Source organism: Oncorhynchus masou, unplaced genomic scaffold (genome assembly GCF_036934945.1).
Source record: "Oncorhynchus masou masou isolate Uvic2021 unplaced genomic scaffold, UVic_Omas_1.1 unplaced_scaffold_1269, whole genome shotgun sequence".
NCBI lineage: Eukaryota > Metazoa > Chordata > Actinopteri > Salmoniformes > Salmonidae > Oncorhynchus > Oncorhynchus masou.
In genome coordinates this window covers 2,542-21,886 of record NW_027002521.1, presented here as the reverse complement: position 1 = coordinate 21,886, position 19,345 = coordinate 2,542, and the positions used below count along the sequence as shown (strand labels likewise).

At 44.2% G+C, this 19,345-nt stretch overlaps 1 pseudogene; it reads left to right on the top strand.

Moving 5' to 3' along the window:
* The first annotated feature begins 713 nt into the window (after positions 1–713).
* Positions 714–9,189, top strand: LOC135530134 (receptor-type tyrosine-protein phosphatase S-like; annotated as a pseudogene).
* Positions 9,190–19,345: the final 10,156 nt, after the last annotated feature.

The following is a 19,345-nucleotide window of genomic DNA, read 5'->3' as shown; positions in this document are numbered from 1 at the left end:
TTTGCTGCCAAAGCAATGCCTGATAGCTTGAAATACGTTTTGGATACGACAGTGAAAATGGTTAACTATGTTAACCTTTCTAGGGTATGTGGGACGCTTAGCGTCCCATCTGGCCAACATCTAGTGAGATTGCAGAGCATCAAATTCAAATACAGAAATGCTCATATAAAAACAAAACATATTTTACATAGGTTTAAAGATTAACTTCTTGTTAATCCCAACCACGGTGTCAGATTTATAAAATGTTTTTCAGCTTAAAACATACCTAGCCCAGAACATAGCCCAGTTGACAAATTATTACAAACAGTAACCAGCCAAGCAGAAGCGTTACAAAACTCAGAAATAGAGATAAAATTAATCCCTTACCTTTGATGATCTTCATATGGTGGCACTCAGAAGACATTAATTTACTCAATAAATGTTCCTTTTGTTCGATAAAGTCTCTCTATATTCAAAACCTCGATTTTGTTTGCGCGTTTTCTTCAGTAATCCACAGGCTCAAACGCAGTCAAAACAGACAGACAAAAAATCCAAATTGTATCCGTAAAGTTCATAGAAACAAGTCAAACGATGTTTATATTCATGTGTGAACATGGTATTATCGATTTGACTTGATATTCTTCAGTCAAGGCAAGGATGTTCTGTTAAAAAAATGAAAACTTCAGAACAGTGTTACGTATAGTTGTAATGCAGAACAAATCTCTGTAGAGCTCATGTCAGCCTCCATAGATCCCGTCAGCCTCCGCAGCCCCTGTCAGCCTCCACAGTTCCCGTTAGCCTTCACAGATCCGTCAGCCTCCGCAGTTCCCGTTAGCCTTCACAGATCCGTCAGCCTTCACAGATCCGTCAGCCTTCACAGCTCCCGTTAGTCTTTACAGATCTGTCAGCCTCCGCAGCTCCCGTCAGCCTCCGCAATTCCCTTGGTGCTTTATTATTCATTGCTCCATTAAATGATTCATGTTGGTTTCAGGGTGTCAGGGGATCAGGGTGTCAGGGGATCAGGGTGTCAGCATGTCAGGGTGTCAGGGGATCAGGGTGTTAGCGTGTCAGGACATCAGGGTGTCAGAGAGGCAGAGTTAGCTTGTCAAAGCGTCAGCTTGTCACCATGCCAGGTCGTCAGCGTGTTAGGTCGTCAGGGTGTCAGGTGTCAGGGTGTTAGGTCGTCAGCGTGTCAGGTTGTTAGGGTGTTATGTTGTCAGCGTTTCAGGGCGTCAGCGTGTTAGGTCGTCAGGGTGTCAGGTGTCAGGGTGTTAGGTCGTCAGCATGTCAGGTGTCAGGGTGTTAGGTCGTCAGGTGTTAGGTTGTTAGGTGTTATGTTGTCAGCGTTTCAGGGCGTCAGCGTGTTAGGTCGGCAGGGTGTCAGGTGTCAGTGTGTTAGGTTGTCAGCGTGTCAGGTGTCAGGGTGTTAGGTCGTCAGGTGTTAGGTTGTTAAGTTGTTATGTTGTCAGCGTTTCAGGGCGTCAGCGTGTTAGGTCGTCAGGGCGTCAGCGTGTCAGAGTGTTAGGGTATTAGGTTGTCAGGTGTTAGTGTGTCAGGGTGCATATTGTCTAGCCGTCAAATCATACAGCAGCGGAATGAGGAAGTCCAGTTCATGTCCTCACTGCCTTCTCATACAATGAAAGTGAGTGTGTGTGTTTTGGTGTGTGTGTTTTGGTGTGTGTTGGTGCGTGTAATGTTGTGTGTGTGTATTTTGTTGAGTGTGTGTTTTGGTGTGTGTGTGTCTGTCTGTTTTGGTGTGTGTGTGTGTGTGTGTGTGTGTGTTTTGTGTGTGTGTGTGTGTGTGTGTGTGTGTGTGTGTGTGTGTGTTTTTTTGGGGGTGTGTTTGTGTTTTGGTGTGTGTGTTTTGTGATTGTGTGTGTGTTTTTTTGTGTGTGTGTTTTTCAAATAAAATAAAATCTAATTTTATTAGTCACATGCGCCTAATACAACTGGTATAGACCTTAGAGTGAAATGGTTATTTACGAGCCCCTAACCAACAATGCACTTTAAAAAATACAGATAAGAATAACAAATAAAAGTAACAAGTAATTAAAGAGCAGCAGTAAAATAACAATATCGAGACTATATACAGGGGTGTACTGATGCAGAGTCAATGCGGCGGTGTAAAAGGGGGTGGGGGGTCAATGCAAATAGTCTGTGTAGCCATTTGATTAGATGTTCAGGAGTCTTATGGCTTGGGGCTTGAAACTGTTTAGAGGCCTTCTTGGACCTAGACTTGGTGCTCCGATACCACTTGCCGTGCGGTAGCAGAGAGAACAGTCTATGACTAGGTTTCTGGAGTCTTTGACAATTTTTAGGGCCTTCCTCTGACACATCCTGATATAGAGGTACTGGATGGCAGGAAGCGAGGACCCATGCCAAATCTTTTCAGTCTCCTGAGGGGGAATAGGTTTTGTCGTGTCCTCTTCACAACTGTCTTGGTGTGCTTGGACTATGTTAGTTTGTTGGTAATGTGGACACCAAGGAACTTGAAGCTCTCAACCTGCTCCACTGCAGCCCCGTCGATGAGAATGGGGGCGTGCTCGGCCCTCTTTTTCCTGTAGTCCACAATCATCTCCTTTGTCTATATCACATTCAGGGAGAGGTTGTTGTCCTGGCACCACACGGCCAGGTCTCTGACCTCCTCCCTATAGGCTGTCTCTTCGTTCTTGGTGATCAGGCCTAACACTGTTGTTTCATCGACAAACTTAATGATGGTGTTGGAGCGTGCCTGGCCATGCAGTCATGAGTGAACAGGAAGTGCAGGAGGGGACTGAGCACGCACCAGTGAGGGGACCCTGTGTTGAGGATCAGTGTGGCAGATGTGTTGTTACCTAACCCTACCAATGGGGGGCAGACTGTCAGGAAGTCCAGGATCCAGTTGCAGAGGGAGGTGTTTAGTCCCAGGGTCCTTAGCTTATCGATAAGCTTTGAGGGCACTATGGTGTTGAGCAGCTAAACTGTAATGAATAGCATTCTCAGATAGGGGTTCCTTTTTGTCCAGGTGGGGAAAGGGCAGTGTTGAGTGCAATAGCGATTACATCTTCTGTGGATCTGTTGGGGTGGAATGCAAATTGGAGTGGGTCTAGGGTTTCTGGGATGATGGTGTTGATGTGAGCCATGACCAGCCTTGCATAGCACGTCATGGCTACAGACCTGAGTTCTATGGGTCAGTAGTCATTTAGGCAGGTTACATTGGTGTTTTTGGGCACAGGGACTATGGTAGTCTGCTTAAACATGTTGGTATTACAGACTCGGACAGGTGGAGGTTGAAAAATGTCAGTGAAGACACTTGCTAGTTGGTCAGCGCATGCTCGGAGTAAACATCCTGGTAATCCGTCTGGCCCTGCGGCCTTGTGAATATTGACCTGTTTAAAGGTCTTACTCACATCGGCTGTGGAGAGCGTGATGACACAGTCTTCCGGATCAGCTGGTGCTCTCATGCATGTTTCAGTGTTATTTGCCTCGAAGCGAGCATAGAAGTAGTTTAGCTCATCTAGTAGGCTTGTGTCACTGGGCAGCTCTTGGCTGTGCTTCCCTTTGAAGTCTGTAATAGTTTGCAAACCCTGTCACATCCTACGAGCGTCAGAGCCGGTGTACTATGATTCGATCTTAATCCTGTATTGACGCTTTGCCTGTTTGATGGTTTGTCGGCGGGCATAGCGGGATCTCTTATAAGCGTCCAGGTAAAGTCCAACTCCTGGGCAGCTCTACCTCTAGCTCAGTGCTGATGTTGCCTGAATTCTATGGCTTCTGGTTGCGGTATGTACGTATGGTCACTGTTAGGATGATGTCATCGATGCACTTGTTGATGAAGCCAATAACTGATGTGGTTTACTCCTCAATGCTGTTGGAGGAAACACGGAACATATTCAATCTGTGCTAGTAAAACAGTCCTGTAGCTTAGCATCTGCTCATCTGACCACTTTTTTATTGATCTACTCACTGACTGAATTATGGTCAGATTTGCCAAATGGAGGGCGAAGGAGAGCTTGTATGCATCTCTGTGTGTTGAGTAAAGGTGGCCCAGAGTTCTTTTTCCTGTGGTTGCACATTTAACATGCTGATAGAAATTTGGTCAAATGGATTGAAGTTTCCATGCATTAAAGTCCCAGGCTACTAAGAGCACCGCCTCTGGGTGAAAGTTTTCTTGTTTGCTTATGGCGGAATGCATCTCATTCAATAGTGTTTTAGTGCCAGCCTCTGACTGTGGTGGTGTGTAAAACAGCTACGAAGAATACAGATGAAAACTCTCTAGGTAGATAGTTTGGTCTACAGTTAATCATGAGATACTCTTCCTCAGCCTCAGCAATAACCTTAGATATCGTGCACTAGCTGTTATTTACAAAAAATACATAGTCCGCTGCTCCTTGTCTTACCAAACAACGGTGTTCTATCCTGCCGGTGCAGCGTGTAACCAGCTAGCTGTATGTTGATGTTGTCGTTGTTTAGTCACGACTCATAAGATGTTACAGTTTTGAATGTCCCATTGGTAGTTTAATCTTCCGTGTAGGTCGTCTATTTTATTGTCCAAAGATTGCACGTTTGCTAGCAGAATGGAAGGTAGTTGGGGTTTATTTGACCGCCTACAAATTCTCAGAAGGCAGCCTGCCCTCCGGCCCCTTTTTTCACTCCTGTTTTTTCACGCAAATCACAGGGATCTGGGCCTGTTCTCGAGGAAGCTTGTCAGACCCGTTAATGGAAAAAAAAATATTTTTCCAGTCCATGGTGAGTAATCCCAGATGTTCAGAAGTTCTTTCGGTCATATGACATGGTAGCGGCAACATTATGTACAAAATTAGTAAAAAAATAAGTGATAAAAAATTTAAAAAACAATCGGTTGGGGTCATGTAAAACAGCTGCCTTCTTCTCACAATCATTTGGTGTGTGTTTTTGGTTTGTGTGTTTGTGTGTGTGTGTGTTTTGTTGGTGTGTGTGTGTTTTGTGTGTGTGCGCGTGTCTGTTTGTTTGTGTATGCACATCAACTTTTCGAAATGTAATTACCTTAATTTGCAGCTACAACTGGGCTAAATTGGGTTAAATCCACTGGTACTGTTCGTCACTTTGGTTTCTTTAGTCTGTTCTAATGTCTCTCCCTTCTCTCACTGCTCCAGCACCACCAAGATTCACTAAAGTTCCCGTAGACCAGATTGGCGTATCTGGGGGTGTGGTCTCATTCGTGTGCCAGGCAACAGGAGACCCTAAGCCCCGGGTGAGCTGGAACAAGAAGGGGAAGAAAGTCAACTCCCAGCGCATTGAGGTGAGACAGTGTAACCTTGTAACCCTACACTGCCCCCTACTGTTGTGGATGTAGTATGGAATAATACATCTGAATATAATATACATAATAAATACAATTTAGCAGACACATTTATCCAAAGCAACTTACAACTTACATATTGTATATGTGGCCCCAACAGGAATCGAACCCACAACCCTGGCATTGCTAATGTCACGGTTTTCTGTAGGTGAAAGAGAGTCGGACCAAAATGCGGCATGTCTATTACGATCCATGTTTAATAAAACTGAAGTAAACACGAATCAAATACAAAACAAACAAACGTAACAAGAAAACCGAAACAGCCTAATACTGGTGCAAACCAGCACACAACAGACATAAGGACAAAAAGGAAAATCACCCACAAAACCCAACACCAAACAGGCTACCTAAGTATGGTTCCCAATCAGAGACAATGACTAACACCTGCCTTTGAGGTGAAACACAGAAACAGACAAACTAGACACACAACATAGAATGCCCACTCAGATCACACCCTGACCAAACAAAACATATAAACATACAAAGCAAACTATGGTCAGGTGTGACATGGATATATCACTTCTGGTAGATCATTTACTTGTACGCAAACTACATCACGACAGACCGTGGTTTTAATTTAACCAGGCATCAATTACAAGAAACCACCATGTTTAGTGACATGACATGGCACAGTGCCAATGTAATCTACTTGTCCTTTTCCACTTGAATAACTAGCTGAATTTGACGTTTTGTTTTACGTTCGGTTCTAGTAGTGGCGTGCTACTTTCCCCCTGCGCCCGCTGTGCCTTATTTATGATGTTTGTTTGTTGTGTGTCTCTGTGTGAGCCCAGATGGTGTGTCTAAAGTCATGATTGATTCTCAGGGTTTCCTTAATTAACACATTCCTCACATCGACAGCGCACACACACAGACTCGCTAACACACACATACACACTCTTGTGCTAACACACTATCACGTTAACAACGCTGCCAGCGTACTTAGAAGGAGGAAGAAGATGGTACCTGAGTATTAATAAGAGAAGAAGAAGATGGAACCCAAGTACATGACAAGTACAGGACAGGCATGTACAGGACAAATACAGGAGAGTACAGGACAAGTACAGAACAGTACAGGACAAATACACATTGACACACACACTGCAGACTCTGGTTCAATCCTGGGCTGTATCACAACCGGCCGTGATCGGGAAATCCCATAGGGCATTGCACAATTGGCCCAGAGTTGTCCGGGTTAGTGGAGGGTTTGGCAGGACAAGGCCAGTACAGGACAAATAAAGGACAGGACAAGGACAGGACAGACAAGGCCAGTACAGGACAGGACAAGGCCAGTACAGGACAAGGCCAGGACAGGACAGGACTGGACAAGGACAGTACAGGACAGGACAAGGCCAGTACAGGACAAATACAGGACAAGGACAGTACAGGACAAGGCCAGGACAGGACAGGACAAGGCCAGGACAGGACAGGACAAGGACAGTACAGGACAGGACAAGGCCAGTACAGGACAAATACAGGACAAGGACAGTACAGTACAGGACAAGGCCAGTACAGGACAAATACAGGACAAGTGGAGAACAAGAGCGGTACAGGACAAGTACAGAACAAGGCCAGTACAGGACAAGTGCAGAACAAGGCCAGTACAGGACAAGGCCAGTACAGTACAGGACAAGGCCAGTACAGAACAAGGCCAGTACAGGACAAGTGCAGAACAAGGCCAGTACAGGACAAGTGCAGAACAAGGCCAGTACAGGACAAGGCCAGTACAGGACAGGACAAGGCCAGTAAAGGACAAATACAGGACAGGACAAGGCCAGTACAGTACAGGACAAGGCCAGTACAGAACAGGACCAGTGCAGAACAAGACCAGTGCAGGACAAGTTCCTTGAGATGACAATACAGGCCAATACATGACAGTGCAGGACAAACACAAGACAGTACAGTACAAGTACAGGATAGGACAGTACCATACAGTACAGGACAAGTACAGAGCCGTACAGGACAAGTACAGGGACAAGTACAGAGCCGTACAGGACAAGTACAGGGACAAGTACAGAGCCGATTACAGGACAAGTACAGGACAAGTACAGAGCCGTACAGGACAAGTACAGGGACAAGTACAGAGCCGTACAGGACAAGTACAGGGACAAGTACAGAGCCGTACAGGACAAGTACAGGGACAAGTACAGAGCCGTACAGGACAAGTACAGGGACAAGTACAGAGCCGTACAGGACAAGTACAGGGACAAGTACAGAGCCGTACAGGACAAGTACAGGGACAAGTACAGAGCCGTACAGGACAAGTACAGAGCAGTACAGGACAAGTACAGGACAAGTACAGAGCCGTACAGGACAGGTACAGAACAGGTCAAGTACAGAACAAAACAGGTACAGGACAAGTTCCTTGAGATGACAAATACAGGACAGATCTATACAGGACAACTCGGGGACATTACAGGACAGTGCAGGACAAATACAAGACAGGACAAGTACAGGACAGGACAGTACAGGACAAGTACAGGACAGTAAAGAACAAGTACAGGACAGGACAAGTACAGGACAAGTACAGTACAAGTCAAATACAGGGCAGTACAGGACAAGTACAGTACAGGACAAGTACAGTATAGGACAAATACAGAGCAGTACAGGACAGTACAGGACAAGTACAATACAGTACAGGACAAGGCCAGTACATGTCCAGGACAAGTACATTACAATATACATAGAGGAGAGTACAGGACAAGGAAGAACTGGACAAGTACAGAACAGGACAAGTCCAGACAAGACAGGTACAGGACAACCTCCCTGAGATGACAAGTACAGGACAGGACACGTACAGTATAGGACAAATACAGAGCAGTACAGGACAGTACAGGACAAGTACAGGACAGTACAGGACAGTACAGGACAAGTACAGGAAAGAACAGGACAAGTACAGGACAAGTACAGGAAAGAACAGGACAAGTACAGGAAAGAACAGGACAAGTACAGGAAAGCACAGGACAAGTACAGGACAAGCCCAGTACAGGACAAGTCCAGGACAGGACAAGTACAGGACAGTGCAATTTCAGTACAGGACAGTCCAATCCCAAACTGTGTTGCATTCTCTTCCGCTAAGACTGAGAAAAACGATTGAACTGTGGATCCAATGATTACTATTTCTTGCTTTTAAAAAAGTCATTTTGTGAAGGTTCGAAATCGTTGCATTTCCTCCAGCAGCTTTTGCTTTGATATTGATCTGGACTCAGTCACGGTGCTGTTTCCTCATTAGCGCTGTAGCCTTGAGATTCATCATGACTCGACGCTGAACCTCCTCACACCACTTCACTTGGTCACCCGCATCTATCCATATGCGGTGTTCTCTTTGTTATATATTATGGAAATCACATGTAAAATCACATGTATAGCGTGATCTATGAGTACAATATGAGCACACTGACAGTTATGTTATGATTATTAGTTGACATTGCTGAGAATGAGGGTTTATGCTTTGCAAAGGTACTTATTTCGAATCATAATAATCCTAATGGATGGCTTTAAACATTCTGAAAACATTAAACTTCAAAACTAACCTTATTCCATGGTGACCTTTTCTGAAGACTTGGCCACTGGACTAGCATAGCGATGTCCCGGCTCATATTCTGAAGCTTTGCAGTGAATAAAATGGTATACAGTATGTGAATGAAGGTGCCCCTAGGGGCTAGTTGAGGAGTCTCGCTCCTAGAAGAATAGTTAGGTTGTCTTTAACTCAAAAACAGATCACTATAACGTTGCCCTTTCTCTCTGACACAGACTATAGAGTTCGATGAGGGTGCCGGCGCCGTCCTTCGATCCAGCTCTACGAGCGCCGCGGGACGAGAACATCTACGAGTGCGTGGCGGAAAATAGCGAGGGTGAGGTCAACGTTAACGCCAAGCTGTCCATAATCAGAGGTGAGTCACTCGACGCGCCCTAATGATGAGGTCCTGACCAATGGACCAATGGAGTCCCATTGTCCAATAGTCTTGCAATATATAGTGTTTGATTGCTCACTGCACCAATATTCTCAGCCAGCTTCACGCATAGATGTTTGTTCCTTGTACTAGTACCTTCTAGCTCAGTGGTCTCTAACCTTTTCTAGCATGAGAGCTAGTCAAAAAGCAATTTTTCTCTAGCTTTCAAATAGTCACATTCTTCTCTTCTTCTCTGCAACTCTTCCCTAGGTCCTTAGTGTACAAGAGACAGTAGTGCACAATGTTTTCTGTCGATATACCTTGTAAAAATAACGGTTAATTAACAACTCTAAATGGGGCTCTATAAAATCTGAGATTTGTTACCCAATTTTTGTTTTATGTTTTCCCAAATTATGTTCCGTTAGATTTGTATATATTTTTGTATATTTTCACTCTCAAAATTACAATTGTTTATAGAGAAACAACAGAATTGGATGTCGATGCTTAAATCACATCTGAAGACCTTTTTAAAGGGGTCTGGAAGAAAACGAACACATTTCGATTTGTTTTGTGTAATTCCCTTTACCTCTTTGGGCTGTGGGACGCAAGCAACCCACCTCGACAACATCTGGTGACATTTTTAGAGCGCGAAATTCAAAATACAAAATCGTAATATTAAACATTCATGAAAATACAAGCCATTTACATCGTTTAAAAGCTTAGCTTCTTGTTCATACATACACGTTGTCAGAAAAAGGCTTTACGGTGAAAGCATAACATGCGATTATCTGAGGACAGTGCCCTGCATACCCCAGCATTAAAAACATATTTCAAACCAGCAGAGGAGTCACACAAATCAGAAATAGCGATCAAATGAATCACTTACCTTTGAAGATCTTCCTCTGTTTGCAATCCCAAGGGTCCCAGCTACACAACAAATGGTTGTTTTGTTCGATAAAGTCCTTCTTTATATCCCAAAAAAGTCAGTTTAGTTAGCACGTTTGATTCAGTAATCCACCCGTTCAACATGCAGACACAGAAATCCCAAAAGTTACCAGTAAACATCATCCAAACAAGTCAAACAACATTTCGCATCAATCCTCAGGTACACTAATATGTAAATAAACTATCAAATTTAAGACGAAATGTAATAAGTTCAATACCAGAAATAAATCACGAAGCCGTCATCCACGCACACCACAAGACTACAGTCCTAATGAGAGACAACTTGAAAAACTACAACTACCAGCTCATTTTTCAAAAAACAAGCCTGAAACCCTTTCTAAAGACTGTTGACATCTAGCGGAAGCCATGGGAACTGCAATCTGAGAGGAATTCCTTTGAATATCTCATAGACAAGTATTGGAATGGCCTGTGACCTCAAAAACACATTTTGTGATGGATTCTCCTCGGGTTTTTGCCTGCCCTATCAGTTCTGTTATACTTCACAGGACATTATTTTAACAGTTTTAACTGTTAAAAACGTCTTAGGGCAGAAATCCCTGCACGGCGCCAAATTCAAAACAACAGAAATCTCCTAATTAAAATTCTCAAACATTCAAGTATCTTATACCATTTTAAAGGTCATCTTGTTGTTAATCCCACCACAGTGTCCGATTTCAAATAGGCTTTACAGCGAAAGCACCATAAACAATTATGTTAGGTCAGCACCTATTCACAGAAAAACACAGCAATTTTTCCAGCCAAAGAGAGGAGTCACAAAAATCTGAAATAGAGATAAATGAATCACTAACCTTGATCTTCATCAGATGACACTCATATGACTTCATGTTACACATACATGTAAGTTTTGTTTGATTAAGTTCATATTTATATAAAAATCTCAGTATACATTGGTGTGTTATATTGGGGCAGCATTGGGGCGGCAGGTAGCCTCGTGGTTAGAGCATTGACTAGTAACCGGAAGGTTGCAAGTTCAAACCCCCGAGCTGACAAGGTAATAAATCTGTCATTCTGCCCTGAACAGGCAGTTAACCCACTGTTCCTAGCCGTCATTGAAAATAAGAATTTGTTCTTAACTGACTTGCCTAGTAAAATAAAGGTGAAAAACAACAACAAAAAATGTTCAGTAGTTCCAAAAACATCCGGGGATTTTGCAGAGAGCCAAATCAATTTACAGAAATATTCATTATAAATGTTGATGAAAATACAAGTGTTATGCATGGAATTAAAGATATACTTCTCCTTAATGCAAACCGCTGTGTCAGATTTTAAAAAGCTTTATGGAAAAAGCAAACCAATATTCTCAGCAATAATCTGAGTACGGCGCTCAGAAACAAATACATATATCCGCTATGTTGGAGTCAACAGAAGTCAGAAATAACATTAAATATTCACTTACCTCTGATAATCTTCATCAGAATGCACTCCCAAGAATTCCAGTTCCACATTAAATGTTTGATTTGTTCGATAAAGTAATCATTTATGTCCAAATAGCTTCTTTGTTAGCGTGTTTGGTAAACAAATCAAAACTCACGAAGCTGTTCACTAGTTGCAGACGAAATGTCAAAAAGTTCAGTTACAGTCCGTAGAAAACTTGTCAAACGATAGAATCAATCTTTAGAGGTTTTTAACATAAACTTAATAATATTCCAACTGAGAATTCCTTTGTCTTCAGAAAAGCAAAGGAACGGGAGATACCCCTATGTGAAATGCGCGTGACCAGTGTGACTGCTGGCAGACCTCTGACTCATTCCCTCTCATTCAGTCCCCCATTCACAGTAGAAGCCTCAAACAAGTTTCTAAAGACGGTTGACATCTAGTGGAAGCCTTAGGATGTGCAAGATGACCAATATATCCCACTGTATCTTCAATAGGGGCTGAGTTGAAAATCGACCAACCTCAGATATCCCACTTCCTGGTTGGATTTTTTCTCAGGTTTTTGCTCGCCATATGAGTTCTGTTATACTCACAGCCATTATTCAGTTATAACAGTTTTAGAAACTTCAGAGTGTTTTCTATCCAATAATACTAGTAATATGCATATATTAGCATCTGGGATAGAGTAGCAGGCAGTTTACTCTGGGCACCACTGGGTACCTTATTCATCCAAGCTACTCAATGCTGCCCTCAGCCATAAGAGGTTTAACAGAAACTTCAGAGTGTTTTCTATCCAATTCTACCAATTATATGCATAACTTAGCTTCTGGGCCTGAGTAACAGGCAGTTTACTTTGAGCACGTCAGTCATCCAAACTTCCGAATACTGCCCCCTAGCCTTAAGAAGTTTTACACATCCGGCCCTTTTAATTGCCATCTAGCGAGTTAGAATGTGTCCTCTAATGTGGTGGTCTGTACTGCTGCTGCCTCATTTCATGGGCAAAGTTTGATCTAAATAATAGATACAAATGAAATAATTACTCATGACATACTTCTGTCAGGTAAGCCTACTCTACAGTTAATATTTAATTGAGAAGGTTTTGGGGAAAGTATTTCTGTCAAACCACAAGATGGTTACACATGAGTGATGGACAACGCACGCACCACACAGACAGGTGCAATATTGCTGGAAATTATTTGCCATATATTGTGTCAGGTTTGGCTTTTTAAGCCAATAGTGGCTAACCAGGGTGGGATAACATCAATGTTGTGTTGATTAGATAGTAGCTGGGAGTTTATATATCTGATACTTGTGAGATTTTCTTTATGACATTTTGCGACGTGTGTGCACTTTCAGGATTGTTTGGGGAGCTATTCATAGGTTAGCAGCGAGCTACTGGTAGCTTGCAATCGACCTGCTGGAGACTCCTGTTCGAGCTCTCTTATAATGTAGCTACCTGTAACCTCTATTGGATGCATAGCTACATCCCTTGCAGTCAGGATGTTTCCACGTGTATACTAACTACTGGTCGTTAGTGCTCAAAACAAACTTGGACATGAGGAACGCTGATCCTACGCTAGTCTTTGTGGGCGACCGTGGCAGATGCATATCACAGTGGGCACTTCCTGGTCTATCATGCGTCATTCTGCAACGCAACTATATTTAATTCACCATTCAGAGAGGAGTGTATAGACATTCTATCCCAACAGGATTCTCTATTTTATCACATTTGTTTTTACTGTATTCACTGATGCAAAAGGGAGGTAGAGGGCAGAGGAGAAGAGTGGTGGTGGAGAGAGAGGGAGAGATTATGGATTGGTTATGAAAGATGGAAGAGTGGTCACCAAAACTGTGCTGAAATAGTATTTATTGAATCTGTATCAAAATGTGTGCCTGTTGTTGACGCCACACACTCCCTCCACCTCCCCTTTTTCTGTCTGTCTGTCTGTCTGTCTGTCTGTCTGTCTCTTTTTTTTTCTCTGTTTGTCTGTCTCTTCTCTCTGTCTCTCTGTCTGTCTCTCTCTGTGTGTCTCTGTCTCTGTCTCTGTCTGTCTCTGCTCTGTGTCTCTGTCTGTCTCTCTGTCTCTCTGTCTCTCTGTCTCTGTCTGTCTCTCTCTCTGTCTCTGTCTGTCTCTCTGTCTCTTGCTCTCCCTGTCTCCCTCCCTTTTCTCCCTCTCTCCCCGTCTCTATCCGTCTCTCTCTCTGTTCCTCCATCTCCCCCTTTCCACTGCTGCCATCTGTCCCGGTAAAGGGGACTATAGGAGTCAGGAGATTTAGGGGCCTATAGGAGTCAGGGGATATAGGGGACTATAGGGTCAGGAGATATAGGGGTCAGGCGATATAAGGGGACTGTCGGAGTCAGGAGATATAGGGACTGTAGGAGTCAGGAGATATAGGGGACTATAGGCTAAGGATTGCAGATGTAGGACTTTGGCAAAGGACAAGGGACTGATAGAAAACTCACACACATATACACAGAATCTACACTCCCCCATGCTGTATCTACACTTCCCCTACTGTATCTATACTACCCTACTGTATCTATACTCCCCATGCTGTATCTACACTCCCCTACTGTATCTATACTCCCCATGCTGTATCTACACTCCCCAACTGTATCTATACTCCCCTGCTGTATCTACACTCCCCTATCACACTAAACTCCCTGCTGTATCTACACTTTCATGCTGTATCTACACTCCCATGCTGTATCTACACTCCCCATGCTGTATCTACACTCCCCCATGCTGTATCTACACTCCCATGCTGTATCTACACTCCCCATGCTGTATCTACACCCCCATGCTGTATCTACATTCCCATGCTGTATCTACACTCCCTACTGTATCTACACTCCCTACTGTATCTATACTCCCCCCTACTGTATCTATACTCCCTACTGTATCTACACCCTACTGTATCTACACTCCCATGCTGTATCTACACCTCATGCGGTATCTACACTCCCCTACTGTATCTATACTCCCCATGCTGTATCTACACTCCCCATGCTGTATCTATACTCCCCTACTGTATCTACACTCCCCTACTGTATCTACATACACTCCCTACTGTATCTACACTACCCCTACTGTATCTACACTCCCTACTGTATCTATACTCCCATGTTGTATCTACACTCCCCATGCTGTATCTACACTCCCCTACTGTATCTACACTCCCCTACTGTATCTACACTCCCCTACTGTATCTATACTCCCTACTGTATCTTTACCTCATGCTGTATCTACACTCCCCATGCTGTATCTACACTCCCTACTGTATCTACACTCCCCTACTGTATCTATACTCCCCATGCTGTATCTACACTTTCATGCTGTATCTACACTCCCCTACTGTATCTATACTCCCCTACTGTATCTACACTCCCCATGCTGTATCTACACTCCCTACTGTATCTATACTCCCCATGCTGTATCTACACTCCCCAGCTGTATCTACACTCCCCTACTGTATCTATACTCCCATGCTGTATCTACACTCCCATGCTGTATCTACACTCCCCTACTGTATCTACACTCCCATGCTGTATCTACTCTCCCCATGCTGTATCTACACTCCCCTACTGTATCTATACTCCCCATGCTGTATCTACACTCCCCATGCTGTATCTACACCCCCTACTGTATCTACACTCCCCATGCTGTATCTACACTCCCCCTACTGTATCTACACTCCCTACTGCATCTACACTCCCCATGCTGTATCTACACTCCCCATGCTGTATCTGCACTCCCCTACTGTATCTACACTCCACTAATGTATCGACACTCCCCTACTGTATCTACACTCCCCATGCTGTATCTACACTCCCCTACTGTATCTACACTCCCCATGCTGTATCTACACTCCCCTACTGTATCTATACTCCCCATGCTGTATCTACACTCCCCTACAGTATCTACACTCCCCTACTGTATCTACACTCCCCTACTGTATCTACACTCCCTACTGTATCTATACTCCCTACTGCATCTATACTCCCCATGCTGTATCTACACTCCCCATGCTGTATCTACACTCCCCTACTGTATCTACACTCCCCTACTGTATCTACACTCCCCTACTGTATCTACACTCCCCTACTGTATCTATACTCCCCTACTGTATCTATACTCCTCATGCTGTATCCACACTTCCCCTGCTGTATCTACACTCCCCTACTGTATCTATACTCCCCATGCTGTATCTACACTCCCCATGCTGTATCTACACTCCCCTACTGTATCTATACTCCCCTACTGTATCTATACTCCTCATGCTGTATCTACACTTCCCCTGCTGTATCTACACTCCCCTACTGTATCTACACTCCCCTACTGTATCTATACTCCTCATGCTGTATCTACACTTCCCCTGCTGTATCTACACTTCCCTACTGTATCTATACTCCCCTACTGTATCTATACTCCCCTACTGTATCTACACTCCCCTACTGTATCTATACTCCCCTACTGTATCTATACTCCTCATGCTGTATCTACACTCCCCATGCTGTATCTACACTCCCCTACTGTATCTATACTCCCCTACTGTATCTATACTCCTCATGCTGTATCTACACTTCCCAGCTGTATCTACACTCCCCTACTGTATCTATATTCCCCTACTGTATCTATACTCCTCATGCTGTATCTACACTTCCCCCTGCTGTATCTACACTTCCCCTACTGCATCTATACCCCTACTGTATCTATACTCCCCTACTGTATCTACACTCCCTACTGTATCTACTCCCTACTGTATCTACACTCCCCTACTGTACTACACTCCCCATGCTGTATCTACACTCCCCTACTGTATCTACACTCCCCATGCTGTATCTACACTCACCATGCTGTATCTACACTCCCCTACCATGCTGTATCTACACTCCCCTACTGTATCTACACTTCCCTACTGTATCTATACTCCCCTACTGTATCTATACTCCCCTACTGTATCTACACTCCCCTACTGTATCTATACTCCCCTACTGTATCTATACTCCTCATGCTGTATCTACACTCCCCTACTGTATCTATACTCCTCATGCTGTATCTACACTTCCCCTGCTGTATCTACACTCCCCATGCTGTATCTACACTCCCCTACTGTATCTACACTCCCCTACTGTATCTACACTCCCCTACTGTATCTACACTCCCCATGCTGTATCTACACTCCCCTACTGTATCTACACTCCCCATGCTGTATCTACACTCACCATGCTGTATCTACACTCCCCTACCATGCTGTATCTACACTCCCCTACTGTATCTACACTCCCCTACTGTATCTACACTCCCCTACTGTATCTACACTCCCCATGCTGTATCTACACTCCCCATGCTGTATCTACACTCTACGGTATCTACACTCCCCACTGTATCTACACTCCCTACTGTATCTTACACTCCCCCTACTGTATCTACACTCCCCCATGCTATATCTACACTCCCTACTGTATCTACACTCCCCTACTGTATCTACACTCCCCTACTGTATCTACACTCCCTGCCGTATCTACACTCCCCTACTGTATCTACACTCCCCTTACTGTATCTACACTCCCCTACTGTATCTACACTCCCCATGCTGTATCTACACTCCCCATGCTGTATCTACACTCCCCATGCTGTATCTGCACTCCCCTACTGTATCTACACTCCCCTACTGTATCTACACTCCCCTACTGTATCTACACTCCCCATGCTGTATCTACACTCCCCTACTGTATCTACACTCCCCTACTGTATCTACACTGCCTTGCTGTATCTACACTCCCCTACTGTATCTATACTCCCCTACTGTATCTACACTCTCCTACTGTATCTACACTCCCCTACTGTATCTACACTCCCCCTGCTGTATCTACACTCCCCATGCTGTATCTATACTCCCCTACTGTATTTACACTCCCCTGCTGTATCTACACTCCCCATGCTGTATCTACACTCCCCATGCTGTATCTACACTCCCCTGCTGTATCTACACTCCCCTACTGTATCTACACTCCCCTACTGTATCTACACTCCCCTACTGTATCTACACTCCCCTACTGTTTCTACACTCCCCTACTGTTTCTACACTCCCTACTGTATCTCCACACTCCCCTACTGTTTCTACACTCTCTACTCTTTCTACACTCCCCTACTGTATCTATACTCCCCTACTGTATCTACACTCCCCTACTGTATCTACACTCCCTGCTGTATCTACATTCCCTACTGTATCTACACTCCCCTAATACTTTCTACACTTCTGTGCTCCTCTAGATAGTATTAGTAATGAGAAGCGGTGCCCTGTCCCTAGTAGTTTTCCTGTGCTGCCCCGAGTCTGTCAGATGTGTCTTGTGGCACCTCCTGGCTGCTGCCCTGCAACAGAACAGTGAGCTGAATGATTAAGATACAATACCATCTGCCTTCTACAGCCAGTCCTCTGGGAGTCCTTGGGAAGACTATAGACACCTGCAGTTATTATTTCTGCACTTGTTCCCTGTTTCTTCTTCTTTCTCTTGTCCATCCTGTTTTTAATTCCTTTGGACCTCTCTCTGTCTCTCTCACTCTCACTCACTCTCACTCTCACTCTCTCTCTCTCTCTGCCTATCTCTCTCTCTCTCTCTCTCACTCTCACTCTCACTCTCTCACTCTCTCTCTCTCTCTGCATATCTCTCTCTCTCTCTCTCTCTCTCTGCCTCTCTCTCTCTCTCTCGCTCTCTCTCTCAAAATTAAATTCAAATGACTTTATTGGCATGGGAAAGATATGTTTACATTGCTAAAGCAAGTGAAATAGATAATAAACAAAAGTGAAATAAACAATAAATAAAAAATGAACAGTAAACATTACACACACAAAGGATTTGAGACATTTCAAATGTCATATTATGGCTATACACTGTAGAGTGTTGTAACGATGTACACATATAACATCTCTCTCTCTCTCACAGACAGACACACACACACTCTCCTGCTCCCTCTTTCCCATCTTGTTCACCCTCCTTGTCTCACCAGGTGGAACTAATCCAAACCTCTCCTGTTTTCTTGTAGTGTTCCTGAATAAACTCCACTCTGTAGCCTTGAACAAGACCTCTCTCCTGCCATGCTCTCTCTCTCTCTCTCTCTCGCTCTCTCTCTCTCTCTCTCTCTCTGCCTCTCTCTCTCCCTCTCTCCTCTCTCTCTCTCTCTCTCTCTCTCTCCTCTCTCTCTCTCTGCCTCTCTCTCTCCCTCTCTCTCTCTCTCTCTCTCTCTCTCTCTCTCTCTCTCTCTCTCTCTCTCTCTCTCTCTCTCTCTCTCTCTCTCTATCCCCCCCTCTCTCTCTCTCCCTTTGTCTTTCTCCTGGCGTAGGACAACTCAAACACAGGTGCTGGTATTTTGAAGCTGTCTAGATTTGCCTTTCCCAGGCTCTCAGGTTTCTTGCCCCCTTCCACAATTTTTTCGCTAGTCACTCGACCTCTCGACCTTTCGCTACCAGCACCTCTCAGACCTCTCTGTCTGTTGTCTTTCTCTCTCCATTTCTTTCTCCCATCTGTCATGTATTTTCACTTTCTCCCTCGTCCTCCTTTCTCTGTATTTCTCACTCTATCTCTCTCCATCCTCGCTCTCTCTCTCTCTTTGTGAACCTCATAGCTGAGAGAGCTCATTAGTAAAGAGAGTGGTGCAGGTTGGGGCCACCAAACTTGTTTGATCAGGCAGCCTGTTAATAGGCTGATTTCCTGGAGAACCAGGAAGTGGTGTTTGTTCTACCATTCACTACCTATTCCCATTTAATTGGATCTGACACACATGGTTCTTATACTGTATAGGCTACACACACA